Source organism: Pongo pygmaeus, chromosome 17 (assembly GCF_028885625.2).
Source record: "Pongo pygmaeus isolate AG05252 chromosome 17, NHGRI_mPonPyg2-v2.0_pri, whole genome shotgun sequence".
In the NCBI taxonomy this organism is placed as follows: Eukaryota; Metazoa; Chordata; class Mammalia; order Primates; family Hominidae; genus Pongo; species Pongo pygmaeus.
In genome coordinates, this window is record NC_072390.2 from 82,562,438 (window position 1) to 82,582,512 (window position 20,075).

General features: G+C 33.3%; 1 long non-coding RNA gene across 2 annotated transcripts in view; it reads right to left on the bottom strand.

Annotated features, from left to right (window-relative positions):
- The window catches only part of LOC134738464 (uncharacterized), a 56,908-nt gene extending 37,336 nt beyond the window's left edge, over positions 1–19,572 (bottom strand). For both annotated transcript variants that reach the window (XR_010124188.1, XR_010124187.1), the window contains exon 1: positions 1,095–19,572. This is a non-coding gene — a long non-coding RNA (uncharacterized LOC134738464). The remainder of the gene's footprint in view (positions 1–1,094) is intronic.
- Between the last annotated feature and the right edge of the window lie 503 nt (positions 19,573–20,075).

Here is a 20,075-nt window from a genome sequence, read left to right on the forward strand (position 1 = left end):
TCCACTTACTAAACTGGGGCTGGCATGGGGATATACCTGCTCCATATGGAGGAAGGAGTGTCACCTTGTCAAGTCAGGCACTTTGCAGGACTTTATCCATCCAGAAAGGACATCTTTTCCTAGATTTCACAAAGGTTTTCTATGGACTGATGACAGATCAGCATGTGATAGAACAGACCACTATTCAAAATATAAAACCAAATATAACATCTTTGGCTAAAGTAGTATCTAAATATCATAAGTTTACAATCATCCCTTTGCATGGTTTAAAGCAGTGGTACTAATGGTGATCACATTTTGGATTTATTGATAAAGTAGAAATTTGCCTGAAATGTGTTGATAGGTATTATCTTGTTTTGCTTATATAAGTACACAGGACAAGTTAATATGAGTAAATGTCTATCAATGTCCAAGATTTGTAACTTCTATCTTAGTATAATTATGCAATTAAAAAATGTTTCTCTATGTTCTGTACCTACTGAAAGGTATGATTTGCTACAATCCTCTCAGTAAGCTATGAAGGGGAAACTGAGTGAGTAGTAGATATTTGGTACCAAGGACTTGAAGAATAAAAAATACTTCTGCATATTTAAATGCTGACATAGATATTTTAGTGTCAGAAGAAGATGTTCATTGTACATTGTTATGTGAAATAACTAGATTACCAAAAATATTTTATATGACCTAATGCATAGTCTTTTGTGGGGAGGTATGGGTAATTACTCACAGTTAAAATTCTAGAAGTACACAGGCCAAGATGTTACAATGTTTATCTCCATTTCAGTAATAATATATTTTTAAGTTATTCATTGTGCAGACATGTTTTCTAATGTTCAATGATGCTAAAGTTTTTTTTTTAATTGTCAAAAAAAAACCCCTTCTTTTCTTAACGGTAGTTTTTGCTACTAGGGAAGAGGGGAAAACAAGAAAATGACATATGTATATGCTATCACTCTCATTCAGACCAGCACTATTTCCTGCTAGTAATATTCCAGTGGATACCTACATGATCTATTAATCCAAAATCTCTGTACTAGTCAGGAATGTTCAGAGAAACAGAATCAACAGTATGTGTGTATACGAAATTTGCTCACATGATTATGGAGGCTGCGAAGTCCCAATATCTGCATTCAGCATGCTGGAGACCCATCAGAGCTGATGATGATGCAGTTCCAGCCTAAGTCCAAAGTCCTGAGAACCAGGGAAGTCAATGGTGAACATTCGAGTCCGAAAGCTGGCAGGGTAAAAACCCAAGAGCTGATGTTTTAGTTCATGTCTCAAAGCAGGAAAAGATCAAAGTCCCAGCTCAAAGCAATCAGGCAGAGGGGGCAGTTCCTGCTTACTCAGAATTTTTGTTCTATTCAGGCCTTCAACTGATTGGATGAGGGCCATTCATATTATGAAGGACAATCTGTGTTATTCCATCTACCAATTCAAATATTAATCTTACCCCAAAACACTTCACAGACAAATCTGTAATAATGTTTGACCAAATATCTGGGCACCAGTCAAGTAGATACATAAAATTAATCATTGCACATGCCTTGTTTTTATACATGCTGCTGCTGTACTTATTCATTTGATTCATATTTGACTACATCTTTTCCCTTATTACAAACCTTAAATCATTTGCCTTTTATGTAGACTAAAAACCAAACTCCACAATTTGGCAGAAGTACAGCAATTTGGTCCTAATCCCCCATCACCCGGCACATGTACCCTACACTCAAGCTACATTGCTCAGTGCTTTTCCTCAAAAGAATAAGATTTTTTCCTTTGTCTTTTTTTCTGTAACAAACATAGCTTTTTGAGTATTAAAGACTATTCCTCACTTTTTCTACTAGACAATAACTTATTCTTTTTTTATCTAGTTCCAAATAAATGATTTTTCTTTTAAGAAATCTCAGATTAGCCATTTAAATCCATCTCTCCATTGTGGTCCCATAGCTTTTGTTCACATTGGCTTTATGAGATACTATATTATGTTATACTGTATTATCATAGCATATAAATTTCATTTCTTGAATTATCCTCAATTGAAATATTTCAACTAGAACAATAGAACATTCACCTTTCTTTATTCAATGCATCTCATCGTGTCTTGAAAATAGTATGCCCAGAAAAAATCTCAAGAACAAAAGAGAAATAAAGACTTTATGAGAAAAATACATCTTAAGAAAACTCGTTTGAAACCTATCTATAGTACAGATATGATAATGGAGGAAATAAAATTTATAATATTTGGAAGGAAAGAAGTACACTTCACTATTAGATGACATAATTAGTTACGTAGAAATTTCCACAAAATCCACAAAAAGGTATTATAACTAATAATTGAGTTTAGCAAAATCACATGACACAAAGCTACTACAAATATTCAACTCCATTTTTACATAACAGCAAAGCTGATTAAAAATTTATATTAAAAGTACCATTTACAATATCAAAAATCATTAAGTTATTAATTGTAAATCTAAAAATATGTACAGGGTCAGAATGCTGAAAATTATAAAACACTAATGAAAGATATCAGAGAACACCTAAATAAATGGAGTTATTTCCATTTATAGTGGAATGTTATTATGTCATTTCTCCCTAAATTGATCTGAAAATAGGATGCAATTTTAACTAAATCACAACAGGACTTTTTTGGAGAAATTCACGTGAAATTTAAAATTCATTTGGAAAGGCAACAAAACTAAAACAATTTCGAAAAAGTAAAAATTTGAAGGATTAAAACGATATAATTTTAATATTAACTCTAAAGCTACAATAATCAAGACAGTGTTACATCAATGAAAGCAGAAATATAAATCAGTATAACAGAATAGACAGTGCAGAAATAAGCCCATATGCTTATGGTGAATCATTTTTGACAAAGTGCAAAGTTAATTCAATGAAGAAAAAATAATCCCCAACACACAGTATTGGAATATGAGACACACACACACACACACAAACCCATATATATAACATATATATATACATATACACCTATACCTCAATCCAAACCTCGTAGCATGTACAAAACTTAACACAAAATAGAACATATACCTAAATGTAAAACCTTAAAAAGAAAAACAAATAGAGAAATTATATATTATCTAAACTGAGAACCTCTACTCTTTTAAAGACATAAGAGAATGGAAAGTAAAGCCATAGTGTGGAACACAACATTTTCAAAACACACATTTGAACACAGAATTATAACTATAATATTTAAAGAACTATCAAAACTTTAAGAAATCAACTAAATAAACAACAGCAAAATATTTCAAACAACATCTGCCAAAGAAGATACATAAATGGCAAATCACACATGAATCTATGCTCGAGATCATTAGTTATTAGAGAAATGCAAATACAATCCTCAATACGATTCCATTATACAGGTATTAGAATAGCAATACTAAAATTAAAAATAAAGCTGGCAATACTAAGTGTCGACAAGGATACAGAGCAACTGAGATGCTCATACACTGGTAGCGGGAAAACAAAACTGTACATTTCCTTTGAAAAATATTTTCACAATTATTAAACATATATTTATCATATGATCAAGAAATCTCAGTCCCAGGTATTTACACAAGAAAAATGAACTTTCTTATTCACAGAAAGTTCTGTGGATGAAGGTTTATATCTTTTCTATTCACAATCACTAAACCCAAAAACAATCCAAATGTCCTACAACCAGTAAAATGAGGTTCTTCCATACCATGGAATATTAGTGAGCTGTAAAAGACATCAGAGCTCACTCTACTCAGGAAATGAAAATAATACTAAAGACCAGCTCATAGTACACATAAATTTAGCTAAGTATTTTTTCTTGGAACTTCACAAATGCATAGTTTTTGTATTAGGTATTAGTTATTAGTTATTGCTAATAATGCCAGTATTTGCTTACATGTTGTTATATGAAAATGATGGTGTTATAAAGAAATAATTTGTGTCTACAGCTTCATTATTGTCAAAAACTCAACTAGTTCTAAATTGTATAAAACTATGAAAGCTTGTGTTTTCATCACAAAGTCTGTATTTGTGTTTTGAATTTTAAATTTTTTAGGAATGTGTTCTGATGGCATGATTTTAACGACAAGAAAACATTCTGGAAATGTTACACAGATAAAGAAGTTTGTATCATATCAGATTGTTAATCACCAGACTGCTTCACTCATCGGAAACACTTGCTATGAATGAAAAAATAAAATCAGTTGAACTAAACAGTTTATTTGGTGACATTATAAAACTTTGATACTACATAAAAACTAATATTTACTATTCTTCCTATATTATTCTCATTATGTTTTAATATGGAAGTTCATCATAAACAACTCTTATGGCATGCTGAAATGCAGTATATATTCTAGTTTTAAAATAAGTTTTATTGACAATGTTTGAATTACTGAATGAACCATTCTGCAAGAAATTTCTGTAATATAAGAAACTGATTTGATCCTAACTTAAAAATACATAAAATAAACAGCAAGTCTAATGTCTTTAGTAAATTATTTTCATACTTTCATGCCTGGAAGACAGACAGACAGACACACACACACACACACACACTTCAATGGATCTTGATATTATACATCTGTGAAAAATTATCACCAGACACCTCCAAATTTAACAGAATATTTTGAATTTTATTTTCTTATCAAAATCCACACCAGAAAAAAACATGAAATCCATTCTTTCTATTAAAATATAATTGAAATATAATTAAATTTATAAGGTTAATGATTAAAAGTAGCTATTGATGAAGAACTGAAGATAAATTTTAAAAATCCAAAATCACTTGCTTTATAAAAACAGATAAAAATGAATTCCATCAGCTTACTGTAATTATTTCAAATTATTTTCTTCCAGTCTAGCACCCTGCCTCTCTGAGACTGGCTTCTCCATTGAGTGTTATGAAATCAACACACTAACATTTAGGATCAACATTATCCCCTATGATTGGCATTGTCATTTATCCAACCTAGATTATATAAATTAACAACCAAAATGCAAATTTATCACATTAAAAACTTCATTGACATACACATTATTGATTCAAAATGCACATATAGCAGTTTAGTATTGGGATTGCTACTTCACTTGTAACCTCTGTTTGGTCATAGTTGAGAAACAACAGAAAGTTGCAACTGTAATATTATTTTTATATAAATTACCTACATAAATGATTTTAATAAAAAAGTGTGCATTTTTTGCAACCCTGTCTTATTGCACATTTGATCTGAGTATTGAAACAATATTTGATCTGTTAAATCTAATAATAAAATTATTCTTATTTCATTTCTCTTTTATTTCATTTTTCTAATAATTTTATTTTTATGTTTGTTTTTAATTGTATTTGACAAAAGCATAGGTCTCTGACAATTGGAAATTAAAAAGCAAAACTGTCCCTCACAACAGATGGTTTGAGAAACAGTGCTATAAAATTTATCTCATATTAAAGACAAGGAAAAAATAGGATGATTAATAGTTTTTCACAGAAAATTGAGTTACGTTGTAGCCAGGTGCCCAAAGAATGTTAGTAAACATCAAACTGCAAAGTACAGTAGTCTTTAATAAAGCCCCTACAGTGGGTTGGCTCTTAGCCCTGTCTTGTTAAAATTTTAATTAATAACCAGGAGGAAGAGAGATAAAGGGCATGTTTTTAAGATTTGTAGATGGCAGTAAGCTAGGAGTGACAACTAACTCAATAGACACAAAATCCAGGGAAAAAGTGGTTTTGACCATCTGTCATGCTGTGTAGAAGCTCAGACAACATTTTACGAAACTCAAGCAAAAGTCTGGTACTTTACAAAACTCAGTGGTATACTTTCAAAGAAAAGGAAAGGTTTTTGGAGTAGTTCCTTAAAAAGAAAAATTTGGAAATTTTAATTGCATGTGCAAATAAATACATTATGATTAGCAGAATTAGGCTCTTGAAAATTGTAACACAGAAAGACACTTTGTTTACAAAAGACAAGTTAACATGGGTGAAGTTTCCCATTCTCCAGGCTCAAAAGTCAATTTCAAACTGGATTTTTATTTCTGCCTTTGTCAAGTATAAAGAATTTTTCTTCTGATCATGATCATCTCTCCATTGTTCAAATCCTAAATCAAATGACCTGAGGGCTTTTTGTGTCCTGGACCTTCAGTGGTACAATCAAGAAGAGCCATGGGATTCAAAACGGAAGTGTCAGAGCTGGGCAAAAGGTTTTTGGCACAGATGTGAGTATTTCTCTGCAAGCATGAAGCTCAGTGGGCAACAGGACAGGCTGACTCTGGGTATTGGCAGCTGTTCAAGCAAGAGGAGAGTGAGAGTGACAGCTCTGGGCCAAGTTGGTTTCCCCTGCTCTCCCTGATGTTGGGATTGAAGTCTGTCTGTCTTTACCCCTGAGAAGCTAAGTTCCCCCCATTCTTTTCTCTGGATTTCTTTCCCTTTTCTCTTTTCCTTTTGCCTTCCCTTTTCTTTGAAGAAACAAAACAAAACTACACTAAACACTTTCCAAGTAGGTAGGCAGCAGTTTGAGTCTATGTTTGAAAGCGAAGCAGGCAGCATAGAAAGCCACACAAGAAGCAGCCTTCATTTTTCAGCTTCTCAAGTTTAACTAAAAATGTCTGAGGAGAAATTGTTTCATGACCATGTTCATATTAATCATAATAGCTTACTATTAAAATGCACCTGTCTATATTAGGGAATAGTGTATGACATTTACTTCATCTTACAATGAGGTTTTAAAGAAATTTGGAGTATGTAGTAGGCAACTCCAAGTAATGTGCCTGATGCCTCCATTTCCACATTTCTAAAACGAAAATGACAGTAATATTGCACTCCATTTTAATAGCCATATTATTGGCTTAATTTGGATATGGCGGTCAAAGTGCCCTACATTAGTCCCAGTAAATTCCTCAAATTCCTGACAGTGGTTTCACATGTTCTCCTTACTTATCCCTCACCCCCTTCCTAGCCTGCATCTTCACCTGACTGCCTCAGTGCTGCATCCGCTGCTGACCACTTTAGGGATTGCCGCTGTACTAGGGACACTGTCTGTCGCATGCTGACCACTGAGACGCCCCTGCTTCATCTTCAGGCAGAGCACATGACTACTCCACCTTTGGAACACGGGCAGGTCCCCCTTCATTCCTCAAAGCACAACGGTACCCTGGACAGAACTTTAACAAGATTATACTGAAGGTTTGTGGGAAAAGAAAGGGAAACCAGCCTCAGTGTCTTAAAGCTGAGACTTCCCTCAGGGCCAGCTGCTTAAGGAATGTGCAGACATCTTCAGAGGCACTCCGTGGCCCAACAGACCTAGGAAGTATTTTCTACAACCCTTTGAGAGGCAGGATTCGCCTTGTTCCAGGTTGATTAAAAATGGAAACAAACATTCCCTCAAGTAGAGAGCCTCAGAGTGACACAATTGCATAACAGAGAGGCCCAAGCCCCTGACACACAGCCACCAAATATTCTGACAACACTCATCTGTCACAAAGGCCAGTAAAATCCTCCGGTATGCCCTTTCCCAGAGATCTAAAGTCCACATCGCCTCTAAAGAAGAGTTGCATGAAAACAAAGAGAAGTATGTAGAAACAATGGTGTTCAAATGAAGTTTTAGGAAAAGGAAATTTTTCAATAGGAAATAATTCATTGTGTGATCATTCTGCTGAAAAAAAAATGCTAGTCATGTTATAAAGATAAGACAGAATCACAACTAGAAGTTTATTTTTGAGGGCTATTGTCCTTCACTTAAGTCTATCCTCAAATTTATGCATAGGTATTTGTTTGTTCGATTTTATTTTTAAATAATATAGAAAATGAAATATTTATGAAATATCTGATATTAAATAAAACATCAATGTATGAAATGTTTGTAAAATATATATATACTGTTGTACTGAATGAGCTGGATCTTCAGAGTAAATTCCTAGAATTTGGACTGTAGATGAAAAGGTTAACATATATCTAGTTTTTGTGTGTGTGTTTTTTTTTTGTTGTTTGTTTTTGAGATATTTCCAAATTCCCTCATTAAGGATTTTACCAGTTTGCATTCCTACTAAATATGTAAGAAAGTTATTGTTTCTACATACTCTTGCAAGCAGAGTATATTATATACTCTTGTTAGCAGAGTGTATTATTATGCATCTTAATTTTTGCCATTCTAATAATATGATGGTTTTTATGTGCATCTTTTGATTACCAGAGAGGCTAAACGTCTTTCCATATGCTCAAAGAGGTTTTACATATGTTTTTGGTAGATTGTCTTTGTTTTTTTAATTCATTGTCATGAGCCTTATGTGACTTTTTGTCTCATGAGTTTCCTATTATTAAGGTATCAGTCCTTTATCAGTTATACAGTGGTATATATTCTTCTATTTTCCGTTTGTCTCTTGACTTTGTTTTGGTGTTTTTTGCCTATTCAATTACTCTCTTCTTAAAGTTTTATGCAGTCAAATGTGTCCAGATTTTCTTTTATTGGGTTTTTCTCAAATTGCAATTATGGTCTTAAGTAGCAGGCCAAATCTTAGTTCAGTTATTCTATTCTTATGTTGCCTACTAAGACTGTGTCTTCAGCATTTGTGGTCAGCCTGACAGGCAGAGTAAATGCAGATAATTTGTGCCTCTAATCCCTGGTACTCTCCTTTTCCTGTTTCCTCTTTCACTTCCCAGTGAAGATTTTTTTTTTTAATTTTTATGTATTATTTTTGCTTCCATGTGTGGTGCAGACAAGGGCTGGCCTCAGGCTAGAAGTGATGAAAATGAGAAAATCACTCCCGCCATTCCCTTTTACCACTGGTGGTTTACTTGCCAGTTTCTGCTAACTTTTGATCATTCCCCAGTGACTTCCAGTAGTTGTTCATTTTTGTATTTTCTCTAGAGTTTATAGCTACTATCTGTGGGAAGTTGATCTAATGGAAGCTAACTTGTCCCTTACCAGGAGTGAACCCAAGCATGTAAATTTTGTCAAAATTAGAAAGCCTTATCCTATACTCATGTCGAGGACAAGTTTCCAAAGTAATTAGACAATTCTAACTAGAAAAGTTAGAAATTAGAAAGTTCTAATTCTAACTAGAAAAGTTAGAAAGTTAGCTTTCTCAAATATTCATTTTTCCAAAAATTCTTAACTTTTAGTATAAAATCAATTTATTTCATTAAGAAAAAACGAATATTTTTGCCACTTATTGCAAAAGGTCACTCTGGTTTTAATAGTCTCTTGTATCGCTATCTGAAAAGTAAACTGCATAACTACCATGCCTTATAAAAGTGATTGTTTCAATGACCATAAGGGATATCAAAATCACCAATATCAAGTAACCAAGCTTTATCTATATGTACAATTCAAACAAAATATGATTTGATCAATAATGACCTATGCTGAGGAGCAAATGCACACATCATGAAGCCTCTGTTATTCAGTTTGAGGATTACTTTTATATTTCTATGAAAGATGAAAACAAGGGCAAAGTTAATGATGAGAACTGGGATCCATCCTCCTCTTTTACATTAAGTGTCCCAGTTCTTTACTGATAGTGACAGTAATTTCAAGGATGCTTGTTTAACTGGAGTCTGTTTGAATGGGTATGAGTCTCTATGCTGAATGGTCTCTAAAAGCTGTAAATAGTTACATTAGCATATCAAAAACCTTCCAAAGTGTCTTTGGGAGTTTTTATTTTCTTTTATCTGCAGGTTTTCTCTGTTTGGAAGAGGTTAGTAAGAAGTGTATCTTGGGATCTGAGTTTTATTTCAAGGTTATTGAAGTATCACAGGAGTGCAGTCAAATGAAAAACTAATGAATAATATCCAGGGGGCACTGCCAGTAAGACAACCCTGTTGTTTCAAGAAACTTGAGAAATAATTATAAAGAAAAATTTTTTCGAGTTTGTTGCTAGTGAGAATAAATTTTGACAGAATAGTCACCTTCTTTTTCTATGTCTGACTATAAATTGTAGATTTCCAATATTCCAATTCATAATGAATGCCTATCATTTTGTAGTACTAAGCTCTTATGTTCAAGAAATATCTAAACTTTAAACATAAAATTATTGTCTAAAATAAAACAATGTAATATAAAATAAATCCAAGATCATTTAAGATATTCATGTCTTTTTGTCCAATAGTAAGCTTTGCAGTAACTTTCAGGAGGTTTTCCCATACTAATTTTGTCATTAACAATGTGCCAATAAGAAAGGTCACTTATGTTATCTAGGTATAATTTTCTGCATACCCAGACTAGTTGATGACAAAAGTTCTTTCTTCTTGTAGATTGTCTGTTATCTACTATTGTCTAATAAATTGAAAATTCCTTTGTATAAAGATATACACATTAATAAATACATACAAAAAAATGGAAAATCAACACACAGAGAGTGTTTCCTCATCATCCGACTTAAGAAATATTTTATCTTTTAAAACTTTTGTGGGCTTCTCAGCAAGTTGGCTTAACATGGAGCAGCTAAAATAGTTAGGAACCTGGAATCTTACTCTTTTAAAGAATGAGAAGACAGATGTCAGGACTACCACTGAAGTTACAAAATTTAAAAAGGGGGGAAAGCATAGAAAAAAGAAAACCAAATTCTGCACATAAACCCTAAGTCAATCTCTGGCACATCCAGGAACTACACTTGCATGCAGCAGATTCCAAGCACTGCTTATAAAGCTAAAAGATCTGAAAACATATCTCAACTGCTGTCAACAATAGGGGACTCAGTTTGCAGTTTGTGTTTAGCCATGTTAACCTTCTAAAACAAAAGGTTAAACATCATATAAATACCATTCTAGAAGAAAAGGAGGGAAAATATGGAGCAGAAATATATTTGAAGAATTAATGGACAAAAATTTTCCCAAGTTGATGAAAGGCATAAAGTTTACAAATGTAAGAAGATCATCAATCTTAGTGTAACTGATCCTATATTATAAAAATCACAAGGTGGTTAACTTTTCTTTGTCCTTTTCTTCCTCCATGCATGATTGCTTGCCCATAGTTATTTCAGTAGACAGTAGTCACTAATAATTGATTAACTTCATATTCTAACCACCCAGGGGTTGCCTGAAAGGTTAATAAACTTGTTTTTCTTTTAAAGAACAATAATCCTTAGGTCATACAGAGCTTTGATGGCATCTAGAAGTTCTATCTGAGGAGGGAGGCAAACAGCTTTGATCACGGAAGGTTCTCACCTCACACACACCTTCCTTATTCATAAAATCACCCAGTCATGTTCAAAAGCAGGTCAGACTTCAGAGTTTGCCTCTCCCACTCTCACGCTTTGGCCAAATCAAATAAACCTTTCTCTGCTCCTATCCACTGATGTATTATTGTTTGGCTTGCTCCACACTGGATATTCAAACCCAAATTTGGGGGTTCTAACAACAGCAGAATAAATACAAAGAAAATCACACCTAGACACATCATAATCAAACCGTTGATTCAAACCTTAAGGGAAAGTCTTCAAAGTAGAAATAGAAAAAGAACACTTGATGTACATGGGAGCAATAATATTAATGTCTGCTGACTTTCATCAAAAACAATAAAAACCAGAAGACAGTGTAATATTTCAAAAGTTTAGAATATTTTCAACCTAAGATTTCCATTGCCAGTGAAAATATCTTTCAGAAATTTAAAGCAAAATGAAAATATTTTCCAATAAGAGAGTGTGTCTATTAGTGTGAGAGGGAAATAATGTCTTGTCAGGAGAGCTGTACTACAGAAATTTTAAAGAAAATCTTCTAGTTGAAGGAAAATTAATAATGATATACACATTGTCAGCTAGCTTGACCTAATCGAAAATTATAAAGTGCTACACATAAAAATATCAGTATATGCATTCTAAATGCTTCCTAGAGAGTGCGTCTATTTGTGTGAGAGGGAAATAATGTTTTGTCAGCAGACCTGTACTACAGAAATTTTAAAGAAAATCTCCCAGTTGAAGGAAAATTAATAATGATACACACATTGTCACCTGGCTTGGCCTAAATGAAAATTATAAAGCGCTACACATAAATATATCAGTATATTCATTCTTTCTAAGTGCTTGTGTACATTTATCATGGTATGGTACATTTATAGACCATATTCTGGGCATCAAAGAATGCTCAGTAATTGAAATCACACAAAGCATCTTCTTAACCACGATAAACTAAAAAATTAATAGAAGGATAGAAGAGAAAACTCTAAATGTTTTAAAACAACATACAGTTGTACATATCCTATGGTTGAATAATATATCATAAGGTAGATACAAATACATATTCAATTGAATGAAATAAAAATGAGATATATAAAAATTTGTGAGGTAAAGCCAAGTCAGTACTTAAAAAAAAATTTAATGTGAAAATTCCTGTATTCGCAAAGCATGATTGCCATCAATTACCAGGAAGGATTTGGAGAAACTAGAACTCTCATACTCTGCTGGTTGAAATGTAAAATGGTATAAAAACTTTTGAAAACTGCTTTTCAGTTTCTTAAGAAGTTAAACATACATAGATGGAAATAAAACTTGCCTAGATTTTTCACTGTTTCTGTGAAAACCGCTCGCCTCCTAGAAATATTTTCACAAACCATTAGAGATCTCAATTAGATCTGTAGCCATGTGTCTTCTTAATTGTTCTGACCAATGAGATAGTCAACCTTCTATGTAAAATGGTTACAGTTGTATTAGGTTCTGGGTTAAGACTCCAAGGTACAAGAAAATATAATAGCAGCTACTTTCCTAGGTATTTACATATCAAAGGCGAATCAGCTCCAGGAACTTGGACACATCTCCATAAAAACTGGGTCACAAGGGGCTAGCTGGCTGTGAGAGAGACTTCATATACATTCATGCTGCAAGGCTGGAGTAAGGAGTCCCTTTCAGGAGGGGTGGGATACAGCTGCCTCTTCCCCCTTTATAAGCAGAGAAAAATTATTTTTTTTCTTTATTCCTAGCTATTGAACTGTCCAGCTATTTGTATAGGACAATTGGCCTACTTCTTACCACATTGTTCGAAGGGTAAGGACTAAGGCAAAGGGAGGAGCACACTTATTACTTACAGTGACATATATGATAAGATCTACCTCGAATTAACAACACCGTCATGTGCGCTTTTAGGTTAAAATTAATAAAAATGAATGTTAAAAATCCAACACACATATAACACACAACCCTGACATTCTACTTACAGGTATTTAGCCTATATGAATGAGAGAAGTAAATTTAATAGCAGAAATATACATAGAACAAAAATTGATAAAACTAGGAAACAAAGCCATCTTAGTAGATTTTAAAGCATCTCTCAGAGTTAAAGTGTGTGTGTGTACACCCACACATGTGTTGTTGATGACTTACACAATTTAAACAATGTGACTTATTAATGGACATATAGAAAACACTATGCCCAAACATTTCAGAATGCACTTTGTTTTCAAGGACACATAAATCATTTCCAATTATTGATCATATGCAGAACCATAAAGTGAGTTTCAAAAAATCTCCAAGTATTAAAATAACACACAATATTTTATAACAGTGCTATCAAATAAACATAACTACTAATCCCTATGTATTTGGAAATTAAAAGTGATAAATTTAAAGCATGCATAAAAATAATAATAAAAAATAGAAAATAATCTGAACAGTGAAAATATCATATATCAAAACTTACAGGATGCAATTAAAGCATTGCTTCTCCTCAGTCACCTTTTTAAACTTCTGACTTTCCCTTAAACATTAGTATTCCCAGAATTTATACCTTATTTATAATTTGTTCCATGCTACCTATTCTTGAGTGACAGCATTCCAGTACTGGTTTAACCCATCAGCTACATACTAATGATTTCCTAATACTATATCTATTTCTGACTGTAAAGCACTTGGATTTTCAAATGAGGCCAATTTACTAACAACCCAGAAGCTGAATGAGAATGCATCCATTTTATTCTTCCTCTCTTTTACCTTTCTTTAATTTAGAGGTAAATGGAAGTGTAAAATGAAGAAAACAATGAATGCCTTGTGAAATAACTACCTTTGGAGTTTTTCTTGGTTCCTCACTATATGACCTCAGGCAAATCTATTGGAAAGTTAAGGAAACTTTCTTAGGGTTTTGAAATCCAAACCCTAAACATCATCACTTCTACTGAGCCAGATTTAAAGTAAATATCACAATGAGAAAGAATGTCCCTCTTCTGGTGAACTATTCAAGGAACTAGACATGTGGGCCTGCTTTAGCTCCTGAAGAAAACAGAGAATGTAAGAGGCTAAGAACGGTTGCGCTAGCCATGTGTAGGTCTGTCACAACGTGCCCTTCTTAAAAGCATCTGAAACAGAACACTCAGAAGCAAACAGGGTGTACTTGAAGAGTACTCACTCCCATCATTTTCATGGTCATTGTCATCATCCTAAATGGAAAGCTAGGAGAGTAGAGTAATTCTATCCAAAACAGAGAATATGAAATCAAGAATGACAATAGCTGATAACCTACATTTTGATATACTACACTTTTTCATTCATAATACCTTAAAAACAAACATAGAAACAAACGACCGTGCTTTTTCTAAGTTTGGTGTTAAGTGTTTATTTTTGACTTTTAGTTTCGCCAGGGGCTAGGTCTAGCTATTCTCTGGCCATGTTACTTCTCCCCTACTGTCTAAAGCAAGAAACAAACAAAAGAAACACAGCTTTAATGTAACCTTAGTTTTAACGTAAGTTGGTGCCTCTTGGTTGGAGACAAGAAATGTTTTGAGGGTTGAGAAAAATGAATCCTTCACCTATGGCTTGAGATGCCAAGCTGGTCACTGTGATGACCACTGATCACTGAAGGAGACCAGGACATTTTTGAAACTGAAGTGACTTTTAATCAATCTCCCCCACCATTTTGTTAAAAGTTGAATGTAGAGAGGCCTTGAAAGTTGGAAAGCATGATGCCAAAGCAATTCAGTGTGTAGGAAAGAACAAGAAAACACCGAAATAAAATTATCTTGAAAGGAAATTTTAGGATGGTAATTTAAGTTCAATAGAAGTTCCTAATGGTTTTTAAGGGGTTAGGGGTATGGGATGATGGCTGATTTCTGTGTAATATATACCTAGTGTAGGCAGCTCTTCTAGATCTAGTAACAGTGATCCAGTAGGTTGTCCTTTTAAAAAACAACAAACTAAGCAAAGAGATGAACTAAAATGAACTGGCCTTTTGGCATGAGCCACCAATGTCAACTCCACAAAATGGTATAAGCATGCAATTTTGGCCCTCACACACAATTGTCATTTGTTTAGGTAAGCAGAACCAGTTCTCTATAGTGATACTTTATACCAGTGAGAAGCAGTGCAAGTTTTGGCCACATGGGATTTTAGGTTGTTTTTCATTTTGTGTTCGGAATTAGTCCTGAAAACTTTTGATTAAATTCCAAGAAATTTTAGACTTTTTTTTCTTCTGTGTGTCTTTCTCCCCCATTTATTTAGTAGCATGAGGAAGACCTTAAGTAGAAATAATTATAAAATGGAAGATAAGTAACAGCACGCATACCTGAACTGGTAAAACAGATTGTTTTAAACATACTTTATCACTTTGATTTCTCTCTTTTAAGGTTGAAAATTTTCTTTTTTACTTAAAGATTTATAAACCCTTTTCCACATTAAAAGTATTAAATCTTTACCAGTTTGTAGTACAATCTTGTTTTCTAATTTGGTGCTCTTTTTTAATGCCGTTATTATTACTATTTTTGTTTTTTGGATATATAGAAGATATAAAAATATGTATGTAAACATTTCAGTATTTTCTTACGTGGTTCCTGGCTTTGGTCTAATGATTAGTTAGTCCTACCTCTTTTACCCTCAATATTATACAAGCAATTATTTCCTCATAGTAATCTGAAATGTCTGTGATCACATTTATGCCATAAATCCACTTGAAATATATTTTAGGGTATGTAAGAAAAATAAGATTAGTTCTTAATGTGTATGTTTCACCCATTAGTTATTGAATTGGAGATACTATAAGGTACTTTAGAAAGCTATTAAGAAAAAACTTGAAATATATCCAAATAAATTAGCAATCAGCTCAACAGTTGTGTGACAATTAACGTTACTGGATCTACATTTACCTTATTATTGAAAAGTAGATTATACTTTTAATCTCAATTCATATCACTTTATCTATTAATGTACCTTTCTAAACCTAAAAGCGAAAGAAGATTAAGAAAAATGCTAGTAGATATTTCTCAGAGAGGGCTTTGGTGGTGCCCCTCATATTTCTCTGTATTTTTAAAGACATTCTTCAAAACATACCTATTTTTTAATACAAAAAAAGGACTTTTCTAATTTTTCTCCTTCCACAATACTGTACTATAATGAGAGCAAAGAATATTACTTTAAAAAATGCTGAAAATGAGCGAAAGGGTAAGATTAAAACAAAATTTTTTGCAAATGGTTGAAAAAGAACAATTCTTGTTAAAGTGGGACAGAGAGAGCACAAGTGCACAGAAATGGACCTGTGGGAGCTCTTGCGGGAGCTGTTGTTCAAGCAGAGATCTCTGAAAAGCCAGAGCTACATATGGAAAGGAAAGAACTTCAGAAACAGTTGATCCTCATTATGTGCAGATTTGCATTTGTAAGTTTGTCTTCTTGCTAAAATGTATGTTACCTCAAAAATCAATAATCACTGTCAATGGTCATTTGCAGATATATGCAGAGTGGCAAAAAATTTAAGTTACCTGGAGAGAGAGCACATTCCCAAGTGAGGTTGAACAAGGTAGTGCTTTGCCTGTTTGTTTCCACTTTCATGCTATAAACAAGTACATTTTTAAGGGCTTATTTAACGCCGTGTTTTTCAGACTTTTTTGTGTGATTTTTGTTGGTGAGTTTGCTGTTTAAATTGGCCCCAAAGTGTAGTGTTGCAGGGCTGTCTAATATTGTTCCTAGACTAAAGAAGGCTATGATATGCCTTACAAAGAAAATACAAGTGTTACATAAGCTTCATTCAGGTATGAGTTACAGTGCTGTTGGCTGTGAGTTCAATGTCAAAAACCAATCAACAATATTTATTATATAAGGTGTCTTTAAACAGAAACACTCATGAACCAAGGTTATTGACTGATAAAAATTTAGTGACCAAAGGCTTCCAGGACCCTAACCCTGTATTTCTCCAGGAGCAATAGGGTACTGTTCACTAATTCAGTGTTTGCAACAATGTTATATGACATAATTACTGCAGAAAACAAGAAACAACTGTAATTGATTGTACTATTATCTGCCTAATGCAGTGGATTTCCCTCCACTACACAGTGGAATCCCCTGGAGGGTGAGCATTTAAAAAATGCAGATGCTGGTTACCCATTTTACCCTCCCCCCAGGTCATGGAAATCTGAATCTGTGGAGGTCTCTGCTTTGATGTTTTTAACATCTCAAGTAATTCCAGAAATTCTTCTTTTCTACAAAATTATACCTCAATAAAGCGGAAGTTGTTGATTAAAAGGCTCTTTTCAGAAGATAACATCATCTGGGATGTTGCTCTTCTCTCCTTCCTTCTAGCTTCCTGGAATGCAGCAACGATGATTTCAGCTCTACTAGCCTTCTTTGCTCATGAGGCAATTTTGAAAATGACAAAAACTAGTTTATTTAGTTTATCTTACCAGCTAGTACCTCAATTCCAACAATCTTGGATGCCACGATTTAAAATCCCTTTTACATTGTTTCCTAAGCCTCATATTCTTATAGCCACTTTACCCTCTATAATCAGTCCCTTGCATGCAACCTTATCTCTTATTTTTTTTTTTTTCTTCTGTCATCTCACTCACTCCTGGGGAAAACACAATCTGGCTAATCTAGCTTTCCATTTTTTTCTACACTTGCATGTGTGCAGCTGAACAGAGCTGGGGTAAAGCAGGTTTCTTACAGAAAGTGAACAGCCATTACTTTCAAGAAGGCCATTAGAGCTGTCTAGCAACAGTACAAAATTTCCCCTCTCCATACCCTTTACTCTTTCACTCTTCTAGATGACTATTTTTATACCTCCTTTTCTCTTATCCAGCCTCCAAGACTTCTTTCCCCATCTTTTTTCTCATCTATTGATTCTGCTTCCTATTTCATTGAGAAAACAACTAGTAAAAAGAGGTAAGTAGAATAATATATTCAAAATTCTGTAAACCTAGGACTGTATGTTCAGCCAACTTACGTTGCAAGATTGAATGTCATAAAAAGACATTTCAGGCAAACAAAAATTGAGAAAATATTAAAGATGCACTTAAGGCAGAAAAAAAATGAGCACAGAATAAAGGCTTGAGCAGTATGATGGTACAGAAAGAAAAACATAAACATATGAATAAATATACAAATACTGGTTGTATAAAAGAGTAATAATCACTTTTCATTTTTCTTTAATAAGCCCTGAAATAATAGAAATAGGATGCATTGCTTTTAGTAAAAGGAAGGGAGACATTAATCATCTCAAAATAATTCAAAACAGAAGTAAGTTGAAAAGGAATATATTAATAGTTAAAAGAGGTATAGACAGAAAGTACATGCTAATTATAAATAAATCCATGCATATCAATAATCACATAGATATAAACACTCCAGATAAAAGACAACGATTGTTAGAATGTCAGTAAAATCCAGCTATCTTCTATTTACAGTATGTATATTAAAAACATCAGGCCACAAAATGTTTGGTAATATCAAAATGAAAATTTACATCTCAAACTAATACTAAACAAAGTTCCAACATACTGAAGATAAAAAGTAATAACAAGAGATAAATAGTGCTATATAAATTTAAGAATAACTCAACCATGAGTTTCACTGGAAGTCAGAAAACATTTAGAAGGGTTAATGAATAAACTACATATCAAAATGTGTGGAATATAAGCAATATGGTTTAACAAATAAATTAGTAGCCTTAAATTAGTAGAGTAAAAAATAATAATAATTTAAAAATCAGAATGAAAAAAAAAATTACCTCCTGACATTGAGGAGCTGGCCTGTCACCATCAGCCAGGCCCAATATCCTCTTGTTGAACATGAACATTTCACAGAACAAAACCACTCCGTCACCTCAGTGATCAAGACAAAAACAACACTACTCCACAATCATGTTTGAATACAGAAAAAGTATAAACATTTTCTAAACCACAAAACAGTGCACATTCCTGTCTCCCGGTTAATATAAGCAATGGCTACTTTTTCATCAATTACAGCTTTAGCCTCTCTGTATTCATGTCTCCTTCTAGAAAAGATTTATTCAGATACCCAATCATAGAACTACTCCCACTTCCTGAGAATAGCTAATCCAGAGAAAAGCCACACTTCTTAAATATTTCTCACTAAAAGAAGCAACAAATCCAGCTTACTCCTGGTGGGTTTTGGCAGGACACTGACAAAAAAAAAATGGATCATATATCTAATTAAAGAAGATACAAAACACAACATCAAAAGCAAATTAGAAAAAAATAAAATAGAATGAAGGACACAGGTAAAATCAGAAGCCAAAGTTAATGCAACAGCAAATGTACATAAAATAGAAGTTAGAAACAAAGTAAAACTAAAAGTTAATCTTCGAAAAGACTTATATTATAAAATTAATATAAGTAATTATTACTCCAATTAAGTAATAAAAGGAAATAAATATATTTATATTATAAAATTTATATTATAAATTTTATTTATTATATTATAAAATTAATATAATTATTACTCCAATTAAGTAATAAAAGGAAATAAAGCACACATGCTCAATATTAAGGATAGAAAAAAATATGTAGGGGGTGAATAGAGAGGCAACAGAATATGCATTTTGAGTAAACGTAGGTCAACAAATGTGAAAAAGAAAAGGACACAGACTGGGTAATAGAGTACGACCCCATCTCTACAAAAATAATTAAAAACAAAACAAAACAAAACAAAAACTAGCCAGGTGCGGTGGTGTGCAGCAGTAGTTCCAGTTATTTGGGAGGGTGAGGTGGGAGACTGCTTGCGCCCAGGCAGTCAACGTCACGCCACGCAATGCAGCCTACGTAACAGAATGAGACCGAAAAGACAAATTCTTAAAACTACAACTTGCCAAAACAGACTTACAAAATAACTATATGAGCTAAATAGAATAAGCCTATAAGCACAAAATACAA